The sequence below is a fragment of the Pyxicephalus adspersus genome, chromosome 7, assembly GCF_032062135.1.
Source record: "Pyxicephalus adspersus chromosome 7, UCB_Pads_2.0, whole genome shotgun sequence".
Taxonomy (NCBI): Eukaryota; Metazoa; Chordata; class Amphibia; order Anura; family Pyxicephalidae; genus Pyxicephalus; species Pyxicephalus adspersus.
Window position 1 is genome coordinate 50,258,763 of NC_092864.1, and position 15,765 is coordinate 50,274,527.

The 15,765-nt window shown below is 35.7% G+C and overlaps 1 protein-coding gene and 1 long non-coding RNA gene across 2 annotated transcripts in view; one reads left to right on the plus strand and one right to left on the minus strand.

The window, feature by feature from the left end:
• Positions 1-15,765, minus strand: part of PDE11A (phosphodiesterase 11A) — a 247,652-nt gene that overhangs the window by 191,202 nt on the left and 40,685 nt on the right. The gene's annotated exons all lie outside the window — the stretch shown is intronic.
• LOC140334558 (uncharacterized) lies at positions 5,167-10,522 on the plus strand. Its single transcript, XR_011921592.1, has 4 exons — positions 5,167-5,218; positions 5,327-5,354; positions 6,765-6,864; positions 10,209-10,522. It is a non-coding gene; the product is annotated as an uncharacterized lncRNA (long non-coding RNA).

Consider the following 15,765-nt stretch of genomic DNA (forward strand, 5'->3'; position numbering starts at 1 on the left):
AGGATTTGTCACCACATAATTTCTTCCAATGCCTACCATGTTTGATTAAATGTATAACTAGTTACAGAGTAGTAGACCTTTTAAAGCAATGTCTGTGTTATGCCAGATAATATTCAAAGCATACAACTCCCATACCATTACACAATAAGAACACTGTGAATTAAAACCCAGCCCAATGCACAGTCATGCAGCTGAAGTTTAAAAGCAATTTGAGTGATATTGTCAAAAGCCATTTCAGGTAAACTAAGCACCTGGTTCGATTAAAACCAAACAGTAAAAATATAAATACTTTACATTGTATACAAAATCTTTTCAAAGTTCACTTATTCTCTAACATCAAACCTTGAAACATAAATTAGCTTCTCAATTCTTTCAATATTCCTGCACAGTGATTTGCCTACTATGAAGCCATTAACTGCTATTCTACTTTTTCGTTTGGCTTACCCAATAGGCCTGAAGTAGCATTTTGTCAGGTAGGGCTTAGCAGGTATAAGAGCATGTGGGCTGCTATGAGCCATCATCAGCCCTAATCAGCTTTGTTTTAATGAAACGCCAAAGATCACTGTGGCTCAAACACATTCTCCCTTGGGCTTTAAAAGGGTAATGAGTTTGTATCAGTTCCAACATAAACATCATTGTTCTATGAAGCTTGGCAAGGTATACCACATCCTACACCAAGTAGTAAACTGCATAATATATACATTCCACAGAGCACAGACACAGAGCTGTATTTATAGGTCAAACTGCCTTAGGTAAATAAAGAGGATTGAACTCAGAGGTTCCATGCCTTTAGTCAGGAAGATGATCCATGATATTTATTACAAAACCTACAATCAGACAAAGAAATATAGGATTCCTGGATGCTAACAAGAGTCTTGAGACCTCTCCGTGATCATGTGCTGCAATTTCCAAAGCTGTTGGAATAATAAAAAGAAAAAAATGTTGTCCATTGGTTGTCCTTTTACCCTCCTGTAGGCTCGCAATTGCCTTGCCATTTATACAGCCCTGGAATTTCATAATGACCCATGTCTATGTCCATCATTCAGGCTTAAAATATCAGGGTAGAAGCAGCGACTGCCCTTGTTGTTTGGTATGTAGCTGGAAGATATGAGGTCCTGAGTAGGTTGAGTTGTGTACATCCAGAAGCACGAAATATATTGGCTGCACTGCAATTAGTTCACATGCATGCTGCATGCCTGCAATTGTTACAATGCAAACATGAATCTGAACTAAATGCAATGCAGCTCCCAAGGGGTAATTGCACTTATGAATAAAGCTACAAAAGTGTTTAGAATGTTAGATACTGCAAATCTGTCTCCATACAATGGTGGTCCAATATTGTAATAACTGTATACAGGGTTCATACTGTCCTACTACAAACAAATCAATGATGACACTCGTTTGTAAGGATTTCAACATTTTTGTCGATAATCATGTTGCCCAATGCTTGTCAAATCAGCTTAAAAATTTACAAGCAGAAGGTGCAAAGATTTTGGCAGTAGAGTTGAGCAATATGGAGTCTGCGTTAGAGAAAATGACCTTAAATTATCCAAATTGAAGAAAGTTTGGTTTTTCATGATTTTGCTTTGCATTTATTATAAATCTCAAAACTTGCCCTCCCATACTTTTTGGATTACCCATGAATGCAATGTAGCAGTAGCTGAATAAGGGTTAAAAAGACAAAATATTAAATAAATTCATTCAAATTAGTTTTTTTGCTGCCCGTTTACTGATACTGGCTACACTACATGGAAATAAAATCAAAAGATTTAAGTGTCACAAACAACAATTTTACTTTGCAGGGTTTAATAGGAGAGCGATTACAAGCGCTATAAACCATCAACACAAAGAGCAGTTTTTATAGGTTTGTAAATCATCAGTTATCTGAACCTGTTTGTGTGCCTTGTGTTTTTGGTATTATGGTGGGAGCATGTGTTTGAGTATTGTTCTGCTTTACATGTTTTTTGTGGATTACTGGAAGTTTAATAATAAAAAAATGCATAAACGTAAACTAGAATATTAGTTTATCTTTTAGTTTACATGTTTAGTTAAAACAATACTTTAAATCCTTTATTTAATTTACTACTTACTGTGCATGAAATGTTTATTTTAAAAAGTACACTTTTACCATTTCAGCTCTCATACCTTTATACCCCTCATAGTAGGGAGCAATTTTTTACATTTGTGCATAATGGCCATTTTACTTGGCATTTAACACTGTTATTACCTAAGTTACACAAACATTTTCAGGCTTTTTTTTACCAAAATTGCTTTCCAAAAATGTAAGAAATTCAAAATCCTTATTTTTCTATTTTGACAAGTGTTAGTTTAAAGAGAGTTGGTTCACTGTAAATAAAATGATACACTTTATTGTATATTTTGTCAATTTAACATTACACTAATGATGTTTCTAGTAAAAAGCATGGCAAAAGAATTTTCAGTTGAGACTGTATTTTAGTTTCCCACATTTTTGTGCAACATTTTTTGAGGCTAAACAAAAAAAAAAGGAGAAAACAAGGAATCAGCAAAAATTAATAACTAAACAGAAAGAGGGAAGAAGGAGTTCATCAAAACCTATTATGGTTTAGAGGATATTAAAATTACAGTTTATATTTACTTGTTTTACTTCTAAGGTCTGTATAATGTTAGCGGTAGAGTCTGTTCAGGGTCTGATCTACAGTTCCCTTAATAGATTTACCTAGTTCGGGTTCAACAAACTTGTAAGGAAACACAGATTTATTTAGTCATCACTACTTAGTATTAGTATTTATTAGTATTAGATTTATATTGTTTATGTACTATAGCAGTATAACAAATGTATGAGTTTCAGACAGTTTGTACTTTTTAAAAACGTGTGTTAAAGTGGGAAGCTCATAATTAGGTTTCAGTTCTATGCAACCTGTCCTCCCCCAACCATCTCTAGTGTCAACTGGTTTATTCAATGTGTCAATTTGCACATTACTAGAAAAAATGATCTGGGTGTCCTAACATTCACTATGGAGTTAGAATCTCCAGCACTCTCCAACCAGACTCCTTTTTTAGTAAATATTTCTGTATAACATATGGATTCTTGGTGCCTGTTCAGATCTAGAACCTTTTCAGTGAGCTATTATGCCACTAGCCTAGTTTAAAAGGGATAACCACAGTTAAACTCAACAAATGCATTATTATTAAATTGTACAACAGACATACACAATAGTATTTCAATGCCATGAATTGTAGCACATAAGACCAAGACGATGCTCTATAGCACTGGGTGGGTGCTCATGATGTAGGGTATTCTATGAAGCAATGCAGTGGTTTCATAGTCAATATTAGATCCAGTTTATTTTGTCTACATATAACTTTAGGAGAACTAAGCAGATATGTTAAATGTCACCTTTAGTGACAGAAAGAGTAATTACTGATGTGAATTTTTGCAATTCCACCTTTAAGGTTTGTTTCAGCTCAAACGATTACACTGACAAGCAAATGACCCTTTGCTCTGTAGATAATTCCAATGAAGCACATCACCCATTACAGCCTGTTCTACCTCAGCGCCTTGTACAAATTGATGTGCTGCTAATGCAACATAAAAACCTCTGCAGTCACCTACATAAAGGAAGATCTAACACTTATTAAGTGAAAGCAAGCAAGCATTATAGTGGCAATGTACCTGGTCATAGAAAATAGTTTTAAAAATTGATATGAGTTATAAAAGCAATGAAACAATACCTATAGCTACTAAATTATAATTGTTCCATGATATAATTGTTCCAAATGATCCATGAGTGCGGACAGGGGTGGTGGTCCTTCCAGGAATGGTTTAACACAAAATGCACAGCTTTTCAGCTACCTGTACCCACTGCCATTCTCTCAATAAGGCTCTAGCGAAGGTGGGGACCCTGGGGCGATCCTCTATCTTGCCCTATCCTAAAACTGGCTATAGTGCTGTCCCTAGGAGGACACTTGGGACTAGGACAGTTCTGGAGCCATGTGAGCAAAGCAATTAATTACAAAATTCAACGCCTCTGCCAAGTGAAAACCATCAGTGACTGCCAGGAAAGAAGTTAGTCCTGACCACAGAGCCAAGGGTACTTAACGGTTCTTGTAATTGCACATTGTAAACACAGTTACTTTTTTATTGGGGTAACATCAGGTTACATTCCTCTGTACTTTCCTATACTCTCCTATATATATATATATCAAAGCTTGTGTCTATTTGTTGCCAGTACCTGGTATATTACTGTTTATCATCCTCAGGAAAGCAGAACAGCTTTCTTTTGAAGTTGGTGGGTGATTTCCACAATGGGACAATGCTTTTTAGTTATTATTTTGTAAAAACATTTAGTTGTGATATTCAGGTATGGGAAACCACACAATCCTGTATTTCCATGGCCTGCTCCTGAGTATTGGTGATGAATCATGCCAAGTGGTTATAAATGTAAAACCTGGAAAAGTTGTATTCGATCACAAAGTATCCCTGCTTTGCAGTATATTTCTTACATAAGGGCTGGTCTATAAGCTCATGCCCTTAGGTTAATTATCTTCCCCATATATTGACACATATAGTGACCCTAGACACAGTTAATGACATGTGACTTTGGTACAGACATTAGATTTTGAGCCCTTTGAAGGGGCAGTTGGTGATTTCACTATGGACTTTGTAAAGTGCCACGTAATATGTCTGCACTAAAAAAAAAAAAATTATAATTTTGCTACATAAATCCTTTATAGGTGCATGATATTCCATAGGTTTAACAAAACATTCCAATTGTGTTAATACAGATCTACGTATCTACTGATCTTTTGCAAATGCCATAATTTTAATGGTAAATTAATTACCCTGTCACCTGCACATAAAATAATTTAAGAATTGTTGTTGCTTTTATAATTTTGTATTAACTAATAACAATTTTCTAACAATAGGAAAATTGTGTATAAATTGTGAAAATATCTTGAATTTCTATTGCATGTCGCATTGCACCATTCATTGCATGGTGAAAATACAATCTAGTCACTGTATTATGAATATTGCAAATATTACACAACTGTTTGGAGAAGCACAATCTTCCTACACACCACATAACTTTCAAAATTAAAGTTACAATCCATGAAAAACAAAGCAGCCAGTTACTGCAGAGAACATGTCTGTAACACCTCAGGAGACTGTCAGACTGAGCTCACTGCCGCTCTCCGGCTCCAATTATTGCTAACATTAAGGAAGGAAAACTGTTTTGTGAGTATTGCAGGATTTTTTTTCTGTTTAAGAAACCAATTCATGAAAACTGCAGTTTATACCAAACGGAGAAAACAGTGCTTGACAATGTACTTTCAAACTTTTCAGCAGTCAGAAGGCAGGAAACAAAAACTGGGTAGGAGAACTGTACAACACTTTATATTGTCTGTCTAAGATTGATTTCTGTCTTACCGTGCAAAAAAATAGATGGAATATGAAATTCTTATGGGGATGTATAGTGTTTAGTGTATGCAGTATTTGTTTATTTATTATGCTAGGGATTAATGGAAATATTTGTTTTCCTTAATATTATGTTGAATATTAATACTGCATTGAGTTTGTTTTTACAGGTAGGTTCCGCGTTACATGAGATAGGGACTGTAGGTTTGTTCATAAGTTGAATTTGTATGTAAATTGGAACAGGTACATTATTTTAATAAATGCAATTAGGACAGATTGTTGTCCCAACATATTTTTAGGCAGCATTGTGTCAGTTACTGTATAAAATCCTCACTGTAGGTTAATCACAAATCAAAAAAAAAAATCTTTATGTAGCCTAGACATTTATTCACTTCTGGAGCAAGAGTTACATAAGGCTGCAGAAAGAGCTCACCCCGCTAAGATCACCCACAACCTGGGCTGTGTTTAGCAAAAGTTTTCTTCTGCAAAACATGCAAACTGCCTCCTCCCCCCTTTGAGCCTTGAGCGAGGAAAGCCCTGTTCATATCTAGGAGGTGTCCTTATGTTGGGACTACCTGTATATATTTCCTGTTAGTAGAAACTCTATGCACCTTTTCACATATTAAACACAACCTAAAGTTCATCTATCATAACATTTTTTACATTTAATAAAAAGGGAAAAGGATCTCTGTGCCTCTCAGGGTCAAACTTAGACAAATGTAAGAACTTCTGGTTTCACTGGATACAAAACCAATACTCCACAGACAATTTGATGCCCCATTAGGAAATAGGTAGTTCTGGGGAATGTTCTCCTTTTATAACATTATCTTTATTAAATCAGGGAGGGAGTACAACCTGTTAATCCTGCATTGAATGTAATGTTTAGAAGCCTGGGGAAGGCTTTGGTGAACCAGTTGCACACCAAAGAGAAGCTTGCAAAACAAGGAAAGGATATAGCTAAAGTTCATTAAACTTTACTTTGTCGTACTTTGTGATGTGGTGCTGTTCCTGCCAGGAGTTACATTAAGCAGTAAACAAGGAACGTCATTAAAAGAAAAGTGCCCAACAGGGTGGCACAACAAGGGGATTGTATCTACATCCATGTTCCTATTCCAGACACTACCCCTGTGAATGATATTTCTTGGATTACAAGACAATGATCAATATGTTGAGGGGCAATTCCTTGCACTCTGCTAATATGAGTTTACTCATAAAGTTTGATAAGGTAAAACACACTACAATTGTATGAGTCAATGTTATTGAAGTTTTGAATACATGTGTTTTAAATTGATGCTTTATTTTTGCTATTACCTAAATAACATATTTGTTTGAAACATAGTTCATACATGGTAAACCCTTTTTACAGATCATTATGGATTTTTCAAAGGACGAAGCATGACAGGAGCACCTTTAGTCTTTCAAATAGGAACTTACTAGTACCGAACAAGCAAGAAAGGGGAGGGGGGGTAAGTAAATAGGGCGCTGGTCAGAGACCATACTGTCTGAATTAGTTGCCCATTAGTTACAGTACATGCGTGTTAATAAAATTACTCATGTAAAATTCATGTTTATCTGTAAAAAAAATACCCGTGCAATTTCCAAAAAATTAAAATTTTGGTTTAAGTATGATTTTTACAGCATTCACTATATTCAGCATCTGGTGAATAACGTGAAAGAGAAGATAACGAAATGGACTCCTCAAATAACAACTGGTCAGTGCAGAGGAATACTGATGGTAACAATAAAATACATACAGGATTATCTCATTATCAGCAGAGAATCAACAAAATTGCAGGAGATGCCAGACCAGCCTAAAAAATTGTAGCCCTGGCTGAAATTTATTACTGGGTGGGGTAGGAGTTTTTCTTGAAGCAAAAAAACAAAAAAATGGTAGGTTGGCTTTTTTATACCTGGAAAACAGGATCACAGAAGTGCATTGAAAAGTCTTGCTGTCAGTTGTTTTTAATAATTCACACATCTCTGATTATTTATTACTGCCGCTGCAAGTTTCCCTACATACTTCAGTTTTATTTGCCATATAGGAATTTAATGTAGCGCATTTATATTTTAGCTGCTAATTACTTTAATCTCCTGACACACAGGAAAATCTGAGTAGTTTATCTTTATTAGTATATGAAAGCACATTATTAGTATCAGTAACCTTCTAAGAGAGTAATTTTTTTGCTTTAACCAATACTTCTATTATGGTTATTAACTAAATGAATTGTTATTATTACACATAGTTCTGTAGAAGCTGGTCATTAAAAGGATTATCCAAACAAACCGTAAATATATGCCCCCTCCAATACAGAAAAACACACAAACAACTATGATGTTTTATTTATAGGAATAATTACATACTGTATAATTTTGATAAGTAATTATGTATATATTATAATGGTAAATAATAACATATTATGTATATTATATATATATATATATATATATATATATATATATATATATATATATAATTTCTTGTTGCAGGCTTTAGGGTATCAGGCTTGGGACCAATTTGTTATAGCTATCTGCAGACCTGACTCTTGCTGGATCAAATTTTCCTTAGATGACCTCAGTCCAAACTAAGCACACACGTATATATCTGTATTCAGGGCTTAATTCTGTACAGCTCTGATTCTCTTTGGTTCTCCTCTGTAAGAGGAGAGTAAAATCATATATACTTTATACCTTGTACATCACCATAGCTTACAGCATTCACGATTCTAGAAGGCGGGGATAAAAAAGATTAGAAATCATTGGATGTCAGGCTTTATTAAAAGTCATAGGTAAATGCCAGAAAAACATGTGTCCAATTATGTTTAACTAAAATTTGATTTTTACAGCTAAATTTCACCTATTACCACAATGCATTAGAAAGGGGGAAAATGGTGGTAGTTTGTAAATTTGCTGTATTTGCCATCAGAATATGGTAATAATATTATAACTGGCTATAATTACATGATTACCCTCAATGTGATGTGATTACCCCTACCCTCTATTCAAAAAATAGCTGTGTTTTGTTTTTTTCCTTTTTTGTTTTATCCTTTTTACCTGTTTTAGTGTTCTAATTTATGTTTTAGATTTATTTAGATTTTTTTTTCTCAAATTAGGTAAAAAATTGGGTAGAATTAGGTAAAAAAATTTTGCCCCTAAAATCCTCAATAAAATGCACAATAAAGTATACTTAAAATAAGTTGCAGTGTGTTGTATCACAAAAGTAGTGCTTATGCTTTTATGTTTTCCCATTCAAATGAACATGCTGTTCTGAAAGTCGATTCCCATGCAAGAATTAACCCCCTTTCTTACCACCTCAAGCCCATTTTCCAAGTTTTTTTTTTTTTTGCTTATTACACTTACCATCCATTCGTACTTGTGCTAGATCTCTTCTCTGCTGCATGGTCATCCAAACTTTTGGATTTCTCCCAGAGTAGCAGTGGCCCAAGCAAACAGGTGTCTATCTTGGTTGGCCAGGGCACTTAAAGGCATACCAATGTGTTCAAGCAAAGACTCCCTATGGTTCTACTGAGCCTGTGTCCCATTTGCCACTCTAGTTACCTACTTTGGCTTGATCCTGACTACACATACTTTGCTGCCAGTTTTGGCCTTGAGCTTGTTCCTGACTTGAGATTTCCAGATATTTTGGTATCTCGCTTCTATGGCTGCCTGCCTTCCCAAACGCCTCAACCTTGGAGCCATTCCTCAGGAAAGTTGGTAAATCCCTTGTAGGGTGCTCTTGTGAACACAAACTGATTCTTGGACTCTGCACCTGCATCTTTCCCAAGCTACAGTACCACCCACTGCCTTGAAAGAGTAATTTACTTAGCTTAGTGAATGTAGTAAAAGTTTACTTTTCAAATGATATTCATACAAATGGAAATAAACCAAAAAAAAACAGCATTTTAGCTTCCACATAATTGGATATTTCAAATCAGTGTTGCATCATCTCATTCACTAAACTAAGTGAAAAATCCCTTGAAATGTGATAATTCCCTTTGACAAGTCAATATCTCATATACCATTAGAAGAAAGAAAAAAAACCAATGTCAATCTGCCAAGTTCCTTACTAAAGGAGAATAGACCAGCACATAGCAAAGGGAATGATCTGGGTGCAAGGGACATATCAGTTTGCATTCGAGTTGCATTGAGAGTTTTTTTGCACATAATTCTTTGCAAAGAGACCGATGACCACATTTACCAAGCCAAGAGAAATATCCCTAGCTATAATCATCTTTTACCATAATACTACCTTCACCAAGTTAACAGAACAATCCATAATTGCAATAATTCCTTTATTAAAAAAAACCATATGCATTCTATCCTGTGTTCATGATTCCATTCCAAGAAAAATAAGCCAAAGGTAAATAAATAAAAAGAGACATAATTAGAACCATGTTATTTTGCCATGTTGCCATGTTGTTTTTGCCAAAAAATACTGTTTGGTATCCTGTTTTACATTTGTTGATCACCTCAACTACCTGTACTCTTTTGTCTACATGTACTCACTCCAGAGTAGGCTTAATATCATTTCTAAGGGCCAAATTCCTAATAATGAAAATTGGAGAACATTACTGCAAACTATCTGTTGTCTAACAGGAAATGACTAAGGGAAGACCTTCATGACCGGGTCAGCAGGTATCATTTTAATAAAGGCTGAAGATGAAATAAACATTGAAAACAACTTTGTTTTGCTTAGCATTGCATACGTGAATGCTTTTATGAGATTTTAGTAACTGGCTTTTTATTTACCGTACTTTAAACTGAACATTTTCAGATAATTATATGAGATGGCATTTTTGATTTATTTATGTAGGTGCAGTTCCTGACTGGCCATACAAGTTTAATAAGACAAAGCTCCAGACATATACTTTGCCAGGACATTGACTTACTAGACATTGATATAGGAGCTGGCAGAACTGTCCCCAAGCTTGCACCATTAAGTAAAACTAAACTAAATTTGCCTATGTGCTAGAAATGGCAAGTGAGTAAATGTCTGATGGATATTGGAAGAAGAAACATCCCTCATTGTGTAACTTCCTACTGTATAAAGCTCCAAGTGCTATGCTGTCCAGCAAAGGAGGAAAAAGATTTGCCAATGGTGAAGATGGTGGTGTCGGAAAGAAGAGGTGGTAAGAAGACCTCAGAACAATACCAGATGTTCTTGGACTGCATACATGTATAAGTGGGCATTTCATGTATGTTTTATGTAAACATTTTTTTTATTTTACAAGAGAATCATTTAATGTGGTTCTCTTTACAGGTTCTCTCTGTGAGTGTGCATAGAAGGGTTTCTGAACTATTAAAAGTAACAAAAACACTTTTATCCTATTACTTTCCATCACACTCTAAAAACTGGGCCACAGATATCAACAAAACAATATTTTCCTTTATCATCCAGTTGCCTTGCTGCTGCCAATCTTTTCCCTGAATGACCTAGTACTAGCCTGTGGTGTCCGGCTTATCATATCTAGACAAGCAGTTAATGAAATAAAGCAGAATACCAGGCAGACCAGAATGTTCACCAGTTTAAAGATAGCACAACAGACATACAAGCATATGCCCACTAAAAGGTCTTACTTATAAAAAGTGTTTTTGATGAGTTTGACCTTTCAAGGTCTGCAGCGGTTGCTTTCCCGAGCAATAGTTCCTTGACCTTTTTTTATGCTCTCTAGTTGTCTTCTGTGTGTGTCTGAAGATACTGTTTCTTTTGCTCTGCTCTGTTCTAGATTATTCATCCACTGAAAATGTGTCAAATAATAAATGCATAATATACATCTTTTTAAATTGCTGGCAAATGTTGTCTATGCACGTCATAATTTATTATTTTTATGACAACGGGTTCCATTTTTAAAGCAGTGAATCTAGCACTCCCTGAAACCTTCCCAAAAGAGAATCTTCTGGGTCCATTTATTTCAATGGCAGAAATTGATTTTTCACCATAAAATGTTCCAGTGAATGTCAGATTTACTGCTTTATAAATAGACTCCAATATGTATTTGTTTTAAAGGAATGGGAAATAAATGTAGGCTGTCGTTTTCTGACATGCTCTGAAAATGTGTTATCTGTTTCTATTTTTTTATTATAATTATTTTTAATAAACAGGATTTATATAGCACCAACATAAATATGCAGAACTTTTCATTAAATAGGGGCTACAAATGACAGACGAATACAAACAATGACACAGGAGGAGGAGTGGACCTTGCTCAGAAGAGCTTACAATCTAAGAGGTGGGGGAAGTAGCACACATTAGGAGGAGGGATATGACATGGTAGGTAGGTAGTGGGGGTTTAGGAAACAGAAGAAGACAGATGGGCAAGTTTTATTACACTGAATCACTGGCTTGGAACTCGAACTAGAGTTTTAGGGAGGAAATAACAAATAACACCCTACCTACTTCTTTCTGTAAGTATTTCACTAAAAATAACAATGCACATTTTTACATGGAAGCTACAGCCTTAAACAATCCGGTATTCCACTAACCTGACTCTCTCCTCCACAATCTATCATGAATGCTGCATCCAAACTTATCCATCCTTCCCAGCGCTCCTCTTCTGCTGCCTCTCTTTGTAGTTATCTTCAATGATTTCCATTTCACATCAAATTCGAGCTCCTGTGCTTTGCCTTCAAATCCCTCCACAGCTCTTGTCCCACTTTCTTTTCTGACCTGATAGAAAAATACTCCCCTAGCCGCTCTCTCCTCTCCTCCAATTACCTACTAATGACTTCCTCACACATAACCTCATCACATGCATAGCTCTAAGACTTTTCCAAGACTCTCTGGAATGGTCTTTCCTGTCCTTTTCAGCTTGCTCCTAGCATCTGCTCATTTAAAAGAGAACCCAAAACCCACCTTTTCAAACTAGCTGTCTTCTTCTTTCTCTTAAACCCTCATTACTTCCCACACTACATATCCCCCTCATATTGTATGAAACTTCCCCCTCCTCTTACATTGTAAGCTCTTCTGGGCAGGGTCCTCCCCTCCTCCTGTGTCACTATTTGTACCTGTCTGTTATTTGGTACCTCTTTTTAATGTACAGCTCTGTGTAATATGTTAGTGCTATATAAGTACTGTTTATTATTATTAATAATAATAATAATAATAATAATAATAAAAAATAAAATAATAGAGAGGCCTGCCCTCTTCCAGCAGGCTGCAGAGAGGAATCCTTGATCTCCACACAAAAACAGAGGTCTGCAGAGGTCCAACACACCCTCCACTGATTCAGAGCTAGGATTTGGAGCAGGTGTGTTGAATCTTTGCAGAGAGGTCACTGCTTTCATGTAGAGATCAGGGCTCCTCTTGGAAACATGCTGTCATGAGATAGACTTTTCTATTCAGACTGTGAATGTTTATTAAGAACAAACTGTAAGACTTTAAACACCATATGCTTTGATAAATGTGGAATATATTAAACTGATATGAACTGAAAGTTTAGCTGGGATTTAAAACTGATATCAGCAAATGTTTGCCTATTTCAAAAAACGTATGGTTATTTGTTCATTAAGCAACAAAAGTATCATAGAACCATAAGATTCAATCAGTAGTGGAAATATCTTACTTTAAATGAAGCAGTGCCAGTTTTTTTTGACAAAAAACTATATTGTTTCCTTCCTTGGAGACAAAACATAAAATCAACACAAACTAGAAGTAATCGCTGCACTTATTCTGAGAGAGAAGATGAGTGGAAGATGCTAAGCATACAATTTTCAATTCATGAGTAATGCAATATTTTCAGCAGACTGTAGATGTGGGGGAGGAAAACCATCATAGCATTAAAGTGTGATGGTTAGATTATTCAGGCTTCCAATAAAATAATATTGTGACAAAAGTACATTGTGATTTATTATGACTGGAAATATGTTACTTACAATACATCCATGGGCAAAAAATAGGAAGGAAGTTTAAGATTCAGATGCAATGTTTCAATCAGTGCAAGAGTCAGGGCAACCCTCTTATACAAAATCTTTGTCAATATCTCCCTAAAACCCTTCAAGAGATCTACCCAACACCCATGTACCCACTCATCCCTAAACCCCACTCACCATAACTTTTGTATCCTCCACATTTTCCCTCTAAACATTTTTATTTATACCTAGTTCCTTACAGAATACCCCAAACTATTCCTATTCATTTCTTATCTACGACTATTTTACATATACATGACATGTCAACCTACAAGTCAACCTACATTTAATGCCCTCGGAATTAAAAAAAAATAACTCACTCCACAATTCAGTTTTGCTAAAATATGACAAAGGTTAGAGACTTTTTCATTGGGCCTATATTCCTTCAGTAGATCAAGCCCGTTGTTTTCATCAAGTTGTTTCTATTTACATGTCCACTTGATCTTTTACCCTCCATCAACTACTAGCACCCTGATTACAGTGAGATTTAGAACCCCTAAAACAGGTTGGCTTTCATTAGAGAAAATATATCACTTTTCAGTCCAAAACAAACCCATGTGATATCTTGTGTTCCAAGAAAGAAATGATGAAGGAGATCAGCAGTGGTGAGAACAGGTGACAAATGTTTAGCAACAAAAACACATAGATATGATTTACATGTCCCAGTTTCTTGTTATTTATGCCAATTCTAAAAGGGGGACAATAACACTACATTAGAATCCATCCAAGTGGATAGTGCCTTGGTGTTGTCGTATCTGGAAGTCCTCTTCTCCATTCTCCAGTCTTACTGGAGGATTCACTGACTGTGCTTAACTCTCCCCTCTTCCTCCAAAGTGCAGCTTGACTCTATTTTTTTAAAAATAACTTTAAATCTCAATAATGCCATGTGACTGCTTAAAATGGTACTAAATAATGGTATTCAGGAAACAACTTTAGTAAAGTATTTAGTAACATTAGGGAGTCTTTGAAGTACTTTATTTTTATTTTTACTTTGCTTTTTCTTACATTATAACAGACACTTTAGACCAGTGGTCACCAACTGGTGGTCTGCAAGAAAATTTTGGTGGTTAGTGGCTCTGGCTGGTGCACCCCCCAGCAGGGTCCTTCTCCTTCTCCTGGGGGGGGTGCACCCCAGGTCCCCCAGATGAACACATCCGCCCACTCTCTTATCGCAGGCTCAGACCTGGGATGGTAGAGTGGGCAGGTTCTGGCATTATGACGTCACTCAGGAGGTAGTTTCTTCCCTGCGCATGTGCGATCCGTATTCTGTGATTTTAGTGGTCCATGAGGTCCGAAAGGTTGGCGACCACTGCTTTAGACTACCCCTAAGCTTTGGGGTCTCCAAGGTATGTGTTCAGTTTACCAAGCTAATAACTGATGTATTTACACAATGTAACACAAATTAGACTACCTTTCTCTGAAGCTGCAATATGCCGCCATTAGCCATGGTGTGTGTTGCTTTTCACTGATCTTGATGTCAATATGGGCAAATGATGATGCATATAATATTAGATTGCTTGTTTTTGCAGTGTGAATATCTGTTTGCAATTACTATGACTGGAACAAGCACCAATAAACTGGCTATTAAAGTATACAGCATATCAGGTCATTCCAAGATCAATACTTTACTTCACATTATATAAAATGATGGCACGGTGTACACAGCCTGACAAAAGGATACAACGCTCTCTCTAATCAGTCAATCACATATGTCATTCCCTTACAACACTGGATATTTCCTTGAACATGAAATTAACTAATACAAGTCAATTCCCCTGAGCAAGAAGCCTCACACAATGCAGTTTTTCACATATGTCATGTGAAAATCAATATCTGTGCATGTTTTTGGTAATGGGCCCTTGGCCTCAATTTTTGTAACAAGCAAATAAGTAAAACAATATATTTCAAGGATTTATTTATTAAGGTGTATCAAGACAGACCATGGTAATGAAAATAGAATGAACTGCAGATCTCTGTACATTGTTAAAATAATACACTAGAAAAAATAACTATTTTCTGGCTAATTAATTATTTTACAATCTTCAAACAGGACATGGTTAAATGGGCTAAACAATGAAAAAAAAAACAGTAAGATAAAAACATAGGAAACACTATTTAAGCACTGTAAGGGCGTCCCAATAAATATAACTTCACTTATTTAAAGCAAAGCAAAGAGCAAAGTGCAATAGGCCAAGAACAACCAAACTTAATTCAGCATTCACAGATATGACAGCGGGGCACAAAAATGTAATTAGATGTTCTTTACACCAACTAATTTTATTTCAGATCTTGTACCTTTTTACCCCTTATGGACCAGAGCAATTTGTACATTTCCACTCTGGGCCTGGTTACTCAAGATAACAAAGTATACGTGTATTGTTTTTTCAAGAACAATGTAGGCTTTCCTCTTATAATACGTTTTGTAAAAATTATTTTTAATTCTAAATCATGACATTTTTTTT